We start from the raw sequence: 16,059 nt of genomic DNA on the forward strand, positions 1-16,059 counted from the left end.
ATGATCCTCACAACCCTTTGTAGGGACTTTTCATGAAAAATAACAGCATATGTGATGTCATCAATGATATTTGTGATGTCCTCCTTGATGTCATGGGTGTTAGTCCTTGCAGTGCACAGTGGTAGCGCGAGTTACGGTTGCTTCGCTTACCATAACTGGCAATTTTTGGGGTTTTTCAATTTTACCTGTAACCGTAACATCCCTGTAACAATGTTTTTCCATTGAATTTCATAGGTTTTTGCTAGTGCAACTTAACCATAACGTCCCTTTTTAACAACATTTTTTGTTAGTGAATTTCATAGATTTTTATTACGGCACTATAAACCTAATGTTGCCTTAGCATAGTGTATTTAACAATGATGCTATGTTTGTAGTACCACACCTTCACCATAACGTCCCGTTAGCAATATTTTTGGTGGCTGGTTATGATATGAAGCTCCTTTCAGAGTGTCGCACTAAATGCCAATGAAGGGAGGCAGTGCGACGCACATCGTATACCCGCCACACAATTGTATGCTAAATGGAAGGAACCATGGTACTGTGGAAAACACTAGTGGAAACAGGTAGAAATGTGTGGCTGTTGCAACAGATTGTTCTGCATGTTGGATGTTTTCAAGAGCGCAAGTGTGCAACAGCAAGCACAAACATTATTCCTGTACTTCCAAAAAGTGCAGCAAGGCAATGTGTATAGAGCGTGCACAAATCGCAAATGCTGTAATATCAACAGGCACGCTATTTGTGTGGTAAAGTGTTCATGCTGTGAAACCATAGATTAAAGTTTGTACAGTACAATGGCACAAGTTGTAAAAAGACATAAATACACTTGTTAACATTGTACCGCGTTTCTCCATTTCCGGACCAAATTAAAAAGAACGCGCCTACATGAGTCTTCATAATGGGATACACAATTATGCAGGAGATTTGGAAACATACGCATTACCTGGCCTACTGCCTCCCTTAGAACAAACGGCACTGAAAATCGTGTTACATGGTGTTCATTTCTCCCTCCACAGTCAACAACAATAATATTGTGATAGAGCGTCACCAAAGTCTCACACAAACCGAAAGCAATCACTTCAGTGTAGCTGCTCCATCTGCGTACAAACCCACATGATCCTCTCCACACAACTTCCACCAGATTCTGGTTTCCATGCACTGTCAAGTAATGTATGTACAAATCCACCCACAAAGCATACGCGGTGGCTCGTACAACACACAGCCATAAGCTCACCCCATTTAGGTTGATAAATATACCGTATACCATCTGTGCGTGCACTCCACACCCAGAAAGCTTACTGCACAATCTCGTGTCCTCCACAGTCCCAAATGTATGGTGGCCATGTGCAAAAGGGGCATATATTACACATACAACCCAGCAATTGTCGCGATTTGTGCTGACCTTTCCAGGTGCGTGCGCGTGGGAGTAGGGGAATAAATGTCAACCAGTGAAGGGGATGTCCTTTGTGGTGGTGGCTCGGAAAAAAGCTGTTTTGTTTTTAAGTTTTTAAACAACTTCTCCATAACTTTTTTTTTCAGGCTTTAATAATTGTTTTTATTTGTTGCACTTCGCATCAAATTCCAACAATACTGTCTTCAGTGCAGCCTGTAGATTGCACAAACAAATGTCATTGCTACCGTGTGACATGAAATGCCATTTCCATTGAGGAGGTGCACATATCGATCACCAACGTTGTTATTGTCACAGGAGTACATCTGAGCAGCATGCAAAAAGTTACACATGCTTCTGTTAAGATGCCTTCCCACCTCTGGCTGCCGACACCATTCATTGGGATAGTTTTATACTGGACTTGGTGGTGTACATGAGAAAAGCACCTTCGCAGTGGTAAAAATACGCTGCACTTCTATCCTTTTGAGTTGACGGTACACACTTGCACAAGCTATGGAGCCCAAAAGTAATGCTCCATAATGCACTACCACAACGTATACAGTACCGAAACTGCCACTCGTCGACACTTTGCAAGCAAATGGTGTAAAGTACAGACCGCGACACCGCACCACAAAGTCTCCACTTCGTCCGAATTCAAATTGCCAATAAGGCCTCTTTCCACGGCATACTGGCGCAGATCTAGCACAAAGCGATCAACCACTATGAAAACTGTACGTCTGGCCATCTCTGCCTGTCTCAGTACACAGAGTAATTAAACAAAATATGGCCGCTGTTTCCTGTGACGCACACTCTAACCACCTGATTGGACAATTGCAACAATCACATTTCCATTGGCCAGCATGTTCAAAAGCGCAGAATGTAGGATGTGCGACGCACAAATTATCGTAAGGGCCGTGCCCCAGTAAATCATGACTAGTCCTCCTTCCCTTTCCACTATCCTCTACCCACCACACCCTTCTTGGGTATTGCTAAGTACTGGCATGCATCCACCGAAGGCCTCCAAGACTTCAGCAGCTTGCAATGTCAGTTCTCCACAAGACTTCATATGTACCGTTACTAAATCAGCCTGCACATGTGCTGTTATTCGAAAGCACGTCCAGTGGGAACTTCAGTGAAACACTGCATGAGTTATGCATACATTCATCCACATAAGCACCCTTAACCACAAAAGAAAGGTATGGACAGATTTTTGCAGTATGCGCACAACTGTTATAAGTGGTTCTACGCACAATATCTGCCTCGAAGCGTCCATTACATGTTTAAAAAGCACACTGATGTTCCTCCCATCTCCTTCCATAAAGTAGCAATTTGTTAGTATGTGCGTGCAACGTTTTCCTTTACCCATAGCATACACTATATTCGCAAAGCAGGAACTCTGTTCTTTCTTTCCGAGGATGCTACAAAAAGTTCCCCACTAACCCACCTACTACATAACTCGTAAAAAGAAGGCAGTAAAGCCACCACTAAATGTATCTTGGCAACCTACAGTCACTTTCCAAAAGGTCAGTCTTTGCATGGCTGTGGTGCTCTGTACACTGCACTGTTGCCATAGGCCCTTTTTAAATCTGCACCCTCAGCAACTCATCCATAAGAGGAGTGCGCAACTGGTCCTTGGCCTGAACGCCAGGGATCCTATCTCTGCTCGACTAAAATGTCTGCAATACTTCACAGGGGCTGCAAGCAATAAACTAAAAGCTCTGTGCATTATACAGAAGGCCTTCTGGTCCCTGGAACTCAATACCTTGTACTGTGACTTCTAAATATCTGCTTGCTCCAGCTCTTCCCTCATCCGCCTTGTACTCCCTCAGGGTCACTTGATTCTACACGCAACAACATGTTGGTAGATGTGTTTCTTTTGCAGCGGCCTTCCTGTGCAACATGCTCTCTGTCTCCCTGGACCTTGAGGAGAAGCATTGTAGGGTCTAAAAGCACCTGAAAACCTTTCCATGTGCTTCTCATTTTTCCCCTCATTTCCCCTACTCACTTCCTGGCTGAAAAGTAGTGTGGACTGCTTTCCTACCCACCCTATTATCTGTGGGCCAGGCCATCTCCCTCCCTACAGTTCCACCCCTACGCTGGCTTTCTACCAACCCCCGCACTTGGGGACCGTTTTCTATAACCCTAACAGTGCAGCCACCACTTCATGTCTACACTTATCCTTGCACTTGCCAGCACCAGCCGTAGTTGCTTGTATTTAGATTTTTTTATTGTTCCCATGTACTGCACTTTCGCGCTTTCAATGTCTGCTGTCCTAGAGGAATCAATGTATTTGTGGCTTCCGTTCCGCCTCCCTTTCCTCTGTTTGCCTTCACACACTTGTATGTAGGCACGATACAAATGGCACAAAATACCATAGCACATCATATAATACACACACTATATTCATAACATGATGCCTGCCACGTACCTTGTAAACTTCAGAATAACGTCTTCCCACTGCAATGCATGCACTACAAATGTCAGAAAAGTGAACCCACAAAAGCAGCAGGAAATGTATATTAGCAACTTTAACCCTTTAAGTTCCATGGGTATTTCCCCCCAGTGCGATGGCCTTTTTTTGGAGATTTCGGTATGTCGCCATTCAATGCCTTGTAACTTTTTCGTTACATGAGATATCTTGGCCAAATTTGGCCCCCTTTTTTCCCCACATGTAGGCAGTCGTAACGTCACCCAGGAATCCTAGGTTGCTGTAGGGGGGTGAGAGAAAATAACCAAAAAGAGCGAAAATGTTTTGATTTTTTTTTTTTTTCAAAAAATGCCAATAAAATGATGTACAAAGAAGCCTGTGGTTTTTTTTCCTTGTAAGGACTAGGAACAAATGGTTTGCTGTGTTGAAATTATTTTGATGTGGTTATCAACCGTTTTGTGAGAGGTAGGCGATTTTGGCCAATTGGAAATGAATGGACCGAATGGAAGAAAAGGGTAGGAAAGCCGAATTAAAGTAGACAAAATTCCAAGTTTAGGAAGGGGTGATTTGCGCAGGTCCAGCAACAACTAGGTAGGGGAAAATGCATTAGTTTTGGGAAAAAGCAGGAAAATTACCAAAAAAAAGGTATGTGGTGGACATGGTTGGCTTGGTACGGCAATGGCTTTTATGAATTTTGGGAAAAACAATGCACCGCTACCTAGGCCCAAATCTGTAGGTTTCCCACATGAACAAAATGAGCTGTGCCAAAAGGCTTGGGTTACCGGTGGGTTACCCTTTTTCCTTTTGCGCCCCATGTCGGTGCACCCACACATGCGGTACCGTTTTCATTGGCACATGTGTGGAGACGTGGGAAGGTAGGCCATGTGTTGTTGGCGGTGTTTCGGTGGGTGGCCAGAGCGAAATGTCTGAGAATTGTCTTTATTTCCAGCCAATTTCAGGGACATTTCCCTCTGTCCACTCACCGAAACACATCGCCAACAGAAGATGTCATACCTTCCTGCATTCCCACAGGTGTTCCGACGAAAACGGAACCTCACATGTGTGGGTGCACCTACCGGGGCGCAAAAGGAAAAGGGTAATCCACTGGTAACCCCAAGCCTTTTTGCACAGCACATTTTGTTTGTGTGGGAAACCTACAGATTTGGGCCTAGGGTGTCAAAGCCAGCAAGGAAAACGGGGAACCCCATGCATTTAGGAAAAAGAAGACACCAGTGGGAATCCAAAGATGTCTCCCCACAATGTATTACCCACAAGCCCCGCCAAAGACCCACATGGGAGAAGAGTGCCCAAGACCAGGGATATTACTGCCGACTTTGCTGGAGCTCTGGCTGGCCTGCGTTACAGCTTCTCCCCACCAGGGAGTCCGGCAGTGTGCCAATACCTCCCCGAAGGGAAAAACTGTAATGCAGCCCAGCCGCAACTCCAGGACGGTTGGACGGGATGTCCCCGGCCTTGGACATCCATGCACCATGTGGGTATACCGTCCCCTAAGCACAGCGGCAGCTCCAGGGATCCCTGGCAGGATCCCCATTCCTCCCTGGAGGTGACACCTATAACATAGCACAGCCAGAGCTGCAGCCTGGGCTTCCAGACAGTCCACCCACATGAGAGGCATCCGCTCCCAGGGAAACACCAATGTTCTACTGGCATGGGAGGAAGGGGGGGGGGCAATTTGTGGCCTGCCCCTGCAATTGTGTCCCAGCCCACCAAAATATCTGCCCATACGGCCCATTCCCACCCACACCACCAACAATCTAGCCCCAGTCTCACCCACCCCACTGACAGTGGGCCCTAACCATAGAATAATAAAAAACAGTACTCGCATAACGTTGCAGCTGCTCGTGTAGAAAAAGGTGTAAACAAAACAAAAAACATGTTACCTACGGTCACACCAGCAAAAACAAATCAATACTTTCCAAGAATGCCCCACCTTTCAAGCCATCCCCGCCAGTGACAACCCATTTGCCCCTTCCTACATGCAGATATCTGCCCTCATGGAGGGCTGCATGAGGTCCCCCCCCCACACTCCATTTTGGGTGGGGTTAGAAGCCCACCCCAAAACGTCAGACAGGCCCCCAATGGGTGGTGAAGTAGGGTTTGGGCACCCTGGGACCAGATTGGCACACCAATGTGCCCCTCTGCGCCAAGGCAAGTTTGGTAAACAAAGAAAAAAATTGAAAATGGCAGGCTGCACTTTAGGGGGAGATGGGGGGGCACCCTACCATGCCAGGAAATTTTGTAATGTGAAGGGGGGTGCACCTCTCCACCCCACCCCAATTGGAGGGGCGGTGCAACTCATGTAGCCCTCCCTGGGGGCAGATAAGGGGGAGGCTGTCCTGCACTCCTCCCTGGGCTCAGGTGTCCCTTCCTAGGAGCTTATCTGTCCCCTGGGAGGGCTGCATGACATGGCCCCCACTATTGTGGGTGGGGGGGTCACCAGCCTGTCCCATTAGAATATTCCCTGTCGGTTTGGAGTGCCCCACAGCCTGAAATGCCTGCTGCAGTGAAAATTATTTTCACACCGGCGGGCATTACGCACGCTGATGTGAAATTGAAGTTAATCCAGCCCCCTGGCAGTGAGGGGGGACCTCCCCCTCACATAGCCCGGGGGTTGGATTACTGTTTTGAGCGATCCCTGCAAACAACGTGCCAAAAAGGACGAGCTACCGCGTCCTTGGCACTACCGAGGTAATGTCAAGGACGAGATATCTCATCCGTGGCACTTAAGGGGTTAAGCAAGTGCGTGCAGTGCATACATACACACAGGATGCATGCCTCTTACCTTGCACACCTTCACCATAGCCTCCTACATTTATCGGTACCAACAAACCTTCTGTCCGTGTTTATGTACACACCACAACCACCCACCACATTGCCCAATGGCTTAGCCTCCACATGGCCAATGCCATAGGTGCCATCCTAAAAAGAGCTGGAAATGCCACATCTAATTCTCAAAGTGCTACGAAATCCACAGCATTACTGTGCTACAAACTGTGTGGGGGCGGGGGCTTCAGGGGGCATTGGGGGTGGAGGGGTTCGGCCAGAATGTGAAACTGGTGGGGATTGTGTACTTGGGATTGTCTCTAAAAACACTTATATTTTTTTTCCTTTTTATCCAGTCTTTGTTATGTACGTGCATTCATACAGTTTTTGTCCCTTATTTTTCTTTTGTTCACTGTTTGCTTCTGCTCCTCACATTTTTTCTCGTCTGAATATGAATGCTTAATTTACATTTCTACAGAATTCTGTGCAATACTTCGTGCAGAATCGCAAACACAACAGCATTGCCAATGGAGGTAAAAAAAATGCCATTTCCTTGAAACCACTGAAAATCTGGCTGGTTACTAATGCTTTTATAGTCCGTGCAGAACATCCCAGCACTGCACATAAAGTCGCACATGCTTCTGTTTATCCAACATCTCCCAACCTCTTTTTGTTGTGCACAATTTACACTGGCATTGGCCTCTTGGTGTCATCAATGAGAAAATCACCTTCAAAGTAGGAAACATCTGCATCACAGCCGTCATCAACTTCTTTAAGTAAGCATGACATGTGCACCAAATGTAGTCCTCCAAAATGCACGACCACCACATCTACAGTACCAACAGAAGCCACATATTTGCAAAGGAGATCCTTGAGCCCGAAACCCCACTCATAAACTGTGCCCCCAAAGCCTTCACTCCTTCCAACTGAAAGTCGGTATCAAAGCCTCTTTCCACGGCATACCTGTGCAGATCATGCACAAAGGTATCACTGACTATAAGCACTCGCCATCTGTCCATATCTGCCAACCTCACTGCATCGAACTTTGGGTGAATGCAATTGCCCCTTCCAGTCAACCACACCCTCGAATCCTCATTGGAGAATCCCCACAGTTCCATTTGCGAAGCCTCCATGCGCAGAATGCCATTTTGTGGCATGTGCGCATTTCCAGCTACATCTAGGGCCACACCCCAGTAAAACGGACACAATACTTCTTCCCTTTGCACTCGAACTTTCCAACATTAACTTAGTGCCGCCTATTGGCAAATATATAATTTCAAAAACGCCTGAACCAATCATACTGAACTTCCGAATTGCACCCTATCATTTCTGTACACAACTCCCTATTTCCCATTAAACACTCTGAGAGCGCGTTCCCTTTCCTTGCAAAGCCCCTCCACCAAAAACGTTTCCTACAGGATGCCCTATTTCAGCATCCACCATGATCCTGCAGTGCACCCAGCACACCTTTCGCCATGGACACAACAGTCCACCCTTGACCACACCCAGCACAACACGATGAATCCATGCATGTGGGCAGCTAACATTCTGCATAAACTTAACGTACGTAGCAGCACTTCAGCCCAATTCCCTCACACCATAAAACACCCATTCCTGAAAACAGGTTGGAATTAGCAGCATCCAAAAAACATACCACAGCTTCCATCACCCCTACCAGCTGCCATTTACTAAATAATGTGTTACTACCAACCAAACCACAACATTTTCACAAGATTGGCCCTACCTTAACAAATCTGCACACAGCATAGCATGTAACCCATACAAACTACACTTCAACCACACCCTCTGCCATACTGCTATTATGCACACACTGCTCCGAGTACTCACACTGCATGACTTTTCATTGCACCATCTCCAATCACACATCCAAAACTTTACCATATCCTACCAACGACTTCACCGGCGGAACCATCACACACCTGGCACCTCACTTGTGCTCTGACGTCTGAAATATACTCACAACCGTTCTTTACAGGTCACCACCCTCTACCACATACAAAGTCAAAATTGCATTAGAGGCGAGGGTTTCCTCAAGTGCTAGGCTCTTCAATGCATGACCTATGGCCTTCGTCCATTCATCCAATATGCTAAGCCTTGAACACAGGCCCGCAGCGTAATGCCACCATGCATGTGACCATATAGCCAACTACCCCTATCCTCCTACGCACCACTTCCACTCTTACCCAACCTGTACACACACACACACCAATCACATACAGAACCTCTGCATTGCACCCAATCACGAAAACAGGTTGCGATCCGGTCAATCTACAAACGTACCACAACCTCTACCACCCTCATTCAGAGTATTGTCACTACCAACATACCCACAACTTTTTCACCACATTGGCCCTACTTCAACAATTCAGCACACACCATAGTTACCAAGCACAGTGAAGGTGCGCTGCTACCATACCCTCTTCCATACTAACAGTATGCAAAACCACCACCCAGTTCCCACACTGCATTACTTTTCACAGCACCATCGCCAAGTACACATGAAAAACTTGACCATGTTATAACTGTGTGCTCACCTGCAAAACTAAACATTTACGCATGGCAGCTCACTTCTCCTACTCTATTGCATCTGAAATATGCTCTACACCCACTATTTACAGGTCACCCGCTAACTGCTGCACATTCCAAAACGCAGTACTGCTGAGTGGATCAGAAACTCCTAGCCTCTTGAGTGCATGTCTAGGCCTTCAACACTCACTGCTACAAAATGGCACCATGAATTGCACCATGTCACCAACTTCGACTATCCACATACACAGCACTCCTACACAACGTGCGCAATGCCATGTAACTATGTAGCAACAAATTGCACCACTTACCATAATGTAGAGATAGAACACTTTCCTGCACCCCTCTGCACTTTCATTCACATACCATGGCTGCCCCCACTTCCATTCCCAAACGATTGTCACTGCCAAAGTACCCACAATCAGTTCGCAACACTGCTCTAGCCTCTTGAGTGCATGCAGGGGCGTAGGAGACACACAAAATCTGGGGGGACGGGACACCTTGGGGAATTTGCTTTATTTATTTATTCATTGTTTTAGTCAAAGAACTAGACTTTTCTTAAAATTAAAATAGCAGTATGTATTTAAATTACATACATCATCGCTGTGTAAAACAAGAGAAAAGAAGAACAAACAGAAGAAAATTAAGTAAGAAAAGCAGTTCAGAGTATAAAATTCTTCAATTTGGCTTCTCACTTCAGAAGACTCCGTTCATGTAAAAATGTTACCACTTCCCAGGGCAAAAGGCTTTCATATCCTGAGCATAGCTGGTCCCAAAAAGATTGGGTGTTCACCCACCATTCCTTGTCCACAAACCTTACAGGAGCTCTTTAATTATTTTTTATTATTATTATTTGATTTAATTGTACAAAACAATTTTTACAAAGAAGAAAAAAAACGCAAGAATTCAAACAAGTCACATTCGATCAGAAGGTTTCAATCAACAGATTTCAATCAAAAGGAGAGTTCAGTAGTCTTTTTCTCCCTTTCTTTTGTTGGGGTAGGACCTTCTCTTATTGACTAGCCAGGCCAATTTGTCTGAAAAAGCCCACCTCTGCAATCCCACATTCGGTTTTTTCGCAACTGATGAGTCGAGCCCACCACTCCTGTTCATCATAGATATGAAGTTTCTTAAAGAAATGACCAAGCCAAGTATTTCTTTCAGATTTTAGACCTAAACACCATAATCGTAGGTGTTTTATGGACTCCACTTGTGTTGGCTTCTCACAAAAGCGGCAGGTTTTCATGATCACTAAGCCTCTTATTGCACGAATTTCATTTGTGCTTATCGGGTTCAACCGTATCCTCAGAAAACTTTGGCGAGTTCGTCGATCTGGAAATGTAAGTAGGTAAGAGGGCACCTCGTTGAGTTTTGTGTGCCTTGGTGGAAGGTCTTTGGTGAACTTGAACCCAGCTGCTTCCTTCTGTATTTCGATCCAGTCGAACTTCAGTAGTTTTTTGGTTGACCTTGGACGGATTCTGTACCAGCTCTTCCATCAAATGTGAGTATTGGAGAGGTGGCTCAAGACAGACGCCCAATGACGTGAGAGGTGTCTATGTAACTATACTTAAGTTTTTGAATATGTATATAATGTAAATATAGCTAACTGAACTTTATAACTAAGTGGCTCTCACACAACTGGTATGTATCTGGCCTATATCAATCCTCACCGAATCACCAAATGCAGAGTGGGCGTACCACCACACATTAACGTGCATCCACTGTACCCCTGTGAAAAACTCAGCAAGTGGACAGTACTAAATGCAAATTGCAGCGCAGCTTCAACACAAGCCCCTCCGTGCTTATACTCTTGCCCTGCCACTAAATTGTCAATGTGTAGCGCTCACCAAGAATGTTCAATGCATGATCATTGAAAAGCAAATGGCTCGATAGGGATCTCACTCATTTTTAAGAAGGGGGTGAGACTGCTCTAGGATTCAGAGGCTGCAATACAACCATCTAATAATTTCTTATTATGCAGACCTAAATCACCAATACTGGCACGGGGCAGCATGCTAGGGATCCGTTGTCAACTCTGCCTGAGCTCTGATTTACCCCTACCCCTTAGATGGATGGACTTCACACTGCGATTAGCAGCCATATGGGCTGGGAGGATAGCTAAGGGGCAATGCATTTGTTTTGGAAGCAAGATAACGCAGAGCAACACAGGTTTGAATCCCGGTCCCACGCTTAGAGACTGGTCTCTGGTATTGAACATTGATTTATTGATATATTGGATATTTATAAGGCGCTTATACAACAAAGTGTTTTCAAAGTGCCACAAGGCAAAAGGGAAGGGAGCAAATAAACAATGAAAAGGCAATGAATAAATAATAAACAGCGGTCCTACTAGGCTTTGGGATATTCGGAACGTGCAAGTGAAGTGACAATGAAGAAGGGGGGCTCTTCTCAGGGGAGAAGGTTCATGAAACTAAATAATTTAGCAAGGGAAAAGGCACATGTCCTAAATATAACAGTTGTAGTATATAAGCGCTCTCAAGATTGGGGGGTCCAATTGTGCCGATCGGTTTGTCCATTGTTTCTGGGAACAGGGGTGTCCCCTGTATCATCGTCCAACTGAATCATATCATTTTATATGAAAGGCACCATTGATGTGGTAACCTCTTATTCACTAATCAGCCTGGTACATAGTGACGAAAAAATTCTGTTTTCTTATCATACTGTCGAAATTAAACAAGTGGATTGGGGAACGTCATCCTGAACTGAATGCAGGGAAGATTCTGACAGGGGCTCTCCACATTCAACCACATGTTTGTTATGGCATCTGATTAACAAGGATGTGGCAGCAAAGAACATGCCTTTATATGATGCATTTCTGGATTTTTCATCCGACTATGAGCTCGTGGTAAGAGAGAAGAAATAACAATTACTTTAAGTGGGCCACAGCTAGAACGCCAGCTTGTTAAGAGGCAGATCACCTGTAAGTGGACTACTGCCAAATAAAGGCGTTGCAGCCTTTTCTACCAAATGCAAGTTGCTACTTTTTTGTGGGGGGCAAGGCGGGGCGTGTGTGTCTGTCTTGGAATGGAAGGATGGGGTTTTCAAAGAAAGGGTAAATAGTGCTTGTACCTCTGAGTAAGTCCTGTTATGGGAGTAGAGGGACCAGGTGTGTGATGTTGCTGCTTTGTCTGTCCTTTATCGAATCCTGGGAGGCCACAATCTTAATCAAAATTGATGGCAATAGGATAGAAGTCCTTTTTTTAAAAAACTCTTATTGCACCAACAGGCCACAGACTAGGAGGGCTATTATGCCAAGCTACAAAGCCAAAAGACTCTAAGCGCGTTCAATACAGCCGTGCCACTCGGGGCCTGTTTCACAAAATGTTGCACTCAAGCAAATTAGGAAATGCCCAGAGCATCTTCGAATTAATTCTGCTACTTCCTACCTGATTCACAAAGCCTATAACTGGAGCAAATCCCCACCTTCTAGGAGCATCTCGGATGCCTTTGAGCATGTCCTAGATGTTCCAGGCAGCTCCAGTTTTGCTTCAATTTTAGGCTTTTTGAATAAGTTTTATAAGGTAGCAGGATCACACCTGTGATGCCTAGCACATCTTCAGATTTTCTCCAGTGAAAATATTCCTGAATCGTGCCCTCAGCACCTAGTAAGGATCAATGGTCAGTGCCTGTCAAGGATACCTACACCTCTTCCAAAGCATGGAAAACACATGAATAATAGATGGCAATGTGAGGGCCACAAACTCCGTACTTCACTGCATTAGCCCCACTCCACCCATGGATGCTGACATTTTAAATTGCTCATCACTTGGCCATTCAAAATGCCACAGCCAAACTGGAAGCTGGAGGGAAACTAGGTCATCCATCTCTGGAAAGCTGCCTGGTCCACCAATGCAGACACAGAATAGCCTCAAAACAACTCAACACTTGAAGAAACCATATGGCACCCTTCTATGCACTTCCTTTCCTTAACCCATCAAAATCTGCTCCAGAATCTTAGAATAGTCTGCACATCGATAGGTGGGGTGTTGGGGGTTGTATTGGGTTTTCGGGACGCTAGAAAAGTACCTCCTCACATGCATCCCCACTGAAGGCAACCTCCTTAACTTCAACAACAAGCTCAAAACTACCCACGAACTGACCTGCCACCCCTCCGGTGAAAGAGCAGTAAGGGGGCACCGATCAGTTGTTTCGTTCGTTCGTTCGTTCGTTCGTTCGTTCATTCATTCGTTCATTTTTTCATCCATGCATTCCTTCATTCATTCTCTCCCAAAGAGGCCAAGTCAATCGAATAACTTTCACAAGGAAATAAGAAATGATAAATCTGCACGGCATGACACCATTGCCACTGTGCTTGTGCGACACATGTTTAGGGCAGACCGGTGGATAGGGTAATCGATTGTCTGATTCAGTGTTGTGTTTGGACCCTGGAATGTCTATCTGTCTAGTACATACTTAGGGAGTCAACCCGTCTGCTAGCCTCTCCCCTACCAGGTATGCTATGGTACAGCTTCAGGGAGCCCGTGGGCCCAGCGGGATGTCCCTCACTAGCATTCTACTAGACAGATGCAGACATTCCAGGGTCCAAACACAACACTGTGAATCAGAAAATCGATTACCCTATCCGGTTGTATACAATTGACCTCAGGAGAATTGACCTAATTTAGGTCAATTAGGACATGTATATGGAGGAAACCCCCACCCAATCCAAATCCCCTGTAACCCCCACCCAATCCCTGTATATTATTTATAATCCAAAACCAACCCAATACATACATAAAATAACTAAAATAATATAAAGGTCAATTGTGCAGAAGGTCAATTAGAACCACTATAATTAGGTCAATTGTGCAAAAGGTCAATTTGGGTAATACCATGGAGAATGCCTGGAACCCCCCCTGCTTGGTTTGCCTCTTGCCTCCCAGAGTCTGCATGGGATCAGGCCTGGGAGGGATAGCCTTGATGGTCCTTGTATTCCCAGAATCTGTATTATCAGATGCCTGGTTTGCCCCTGGTGTCCCTCAATCTATATAGGAGCATGCCTGCGAGAGACAACCTTGTAGATCTCTGGACTACTGAATCATAATGGAGGAACAGCTACGTGGGCCCCATGGTACATGCCCAGCAAGGATAGCCTATCTGTACCGTTGACTCCCTGAATCTGTAAGGTAGTCTGTCTAGAACGGCCATGCTGGGTGGTCGGGGCTCTGTTTGGTAGCATGGCAGATAAAGACAGGAGGGCTGGCCTTGCATGCACTCCCTTTCTTTGTTTTTCTTGAATGGGAAGGACAGACTGGATGGTGCTTGGCATACTTGTATGCCTGCGGCTCCCGTGTGCGAGTAACATGCCGAGGGATGTCCGAATCCCTGTATTTGTAATGTATATTAGGCCTGGGAGAAGAAACACCTGCCAGTGACTCAAGGCTCTCTTGGATTTCACAGCTGGAAGGGGCATTTTCCCTTTGCCTGCATTCTTGTTGCTTTGATTTCCTGCTTGATAACTTGCTGGGCAGAACATTGTATGATTTGGCCCGTCTACCTTTTATTTTGGGTGTCGGCGCACAAAAAGGCGTTCATGCGTGAAGGGACCAGGGAAATGCTCAGGTGTGAAAGGAGATGGTAGGATTGGGTCAAATTGGCAAATATGCGCATTGATAGAACTCTGCTAGATCTCATTGGGGCACTATATTTCAAGACCACAGTGCAGATCCAATTTGCTGGCCTGTGATTTGGGTCTTGCCACTTTTAATGCACTTGCATAAACCTGAGGGCATGGCTCTGTTGCTAAGGGCAGGTAATCCTCCCCATGCACAGCACCTCCCGCACGCAGTATACCATGAATTACCCGTGTCATACACAGTGCATGTGACGTGTCTGCTGCAGCAAGAGTGCTATTCACTTGTTCTGTGTGGGACCTGCAGCTGCCTAAACACAAATCTATGTATCCCTTCTTTGTCAATTATCAGACCCTTGTAAATTCCAAACATTATGATGCTGTAAATTGAGTGCACCCCCCCCCCCATCTGCTTTTCAAACAGGAAAGTTAGGAAATGACTATCTGCCCAGCAGAGCCTGACACGACATCACACTCTGTGTGTAGGATGTCGTGTTGGGGACAAGGATTATCGTCTATGGATGAGAAAGCAAGTGGTACCCAGCGATTTATTATATACAAGTGACAAAGACAATGTATGCAGTGGTTTCTATCTCTGAAAGGGGCGAAGGGAGGGCAATCATTCTTTCAGCTTCTTACAGAAACCATGGGATCCTTCATCAGGATCAAGAAGCACTTGTTCAAATGAATCTGTAGGGACCCAAACATGGGTTCTTTGTGCTGTGGTGGCACGGATAGCTGTGTTGCAGTAGCCCTATAATTATTTGTCTGTGTGTGTGATGTAACACTAACACTGTTTTCATTGTAGTTCCACTACTTTATGAAACAACTCAATGTGTGAAAAGCAGGTTTTCCTTTTAATATTGCAATTCAGGCATGCACAAAATACATGCTGCTCTAATAGCATAATTCGGTCTTTGTCAGACCTTTTCAGTGGTCCGCAAAGCCAATATATCAGCACTGTATGTATTATTAGTAATGAGAGGTAACAGCACGTGGTTGCAGTGGCCCCAAATGAAATGTAAATCTTGACAAAACGGTGAAAAGATTTTGCTAAAAAAGCTAAATGTTTGAAAGCATATGACAATTTGTTCACAGCTGTATTGCTTTCTACGGAAAGGACACAAAAATAAGTGAACACTTACATTGAAATGGGTCAGTGATACAAAAAAAACGTTTTAAGGGTGCTGGCGATGCGTAATCCCCAGTGTCCTTTTTTCCTTTTCCCCTGTCTGTATTGCTTTACCTATTTCATATCAAACGCAAGCCAACCATGTTTCTGTTTTTTTTTTATTGCCATTTGTTCAGTTTCATAAATGT

The sequence above is a fragment of the Ambystoma mexicanum genome, chromosome 1p (genome assembly GCF_040938575.1).
Source record: "Ambystoma mexicanum isolate Mex_15411 chromosome 1p, UKY_AmexF1_1, whole genome shotgun sequence".
NCBI classification, from domain to species: Eukaryota; Metazoa; Chordata; class Amphibia; order Caudata; family Ambystomatidae; genus Ambystoma; species Ambystoma mexicanum.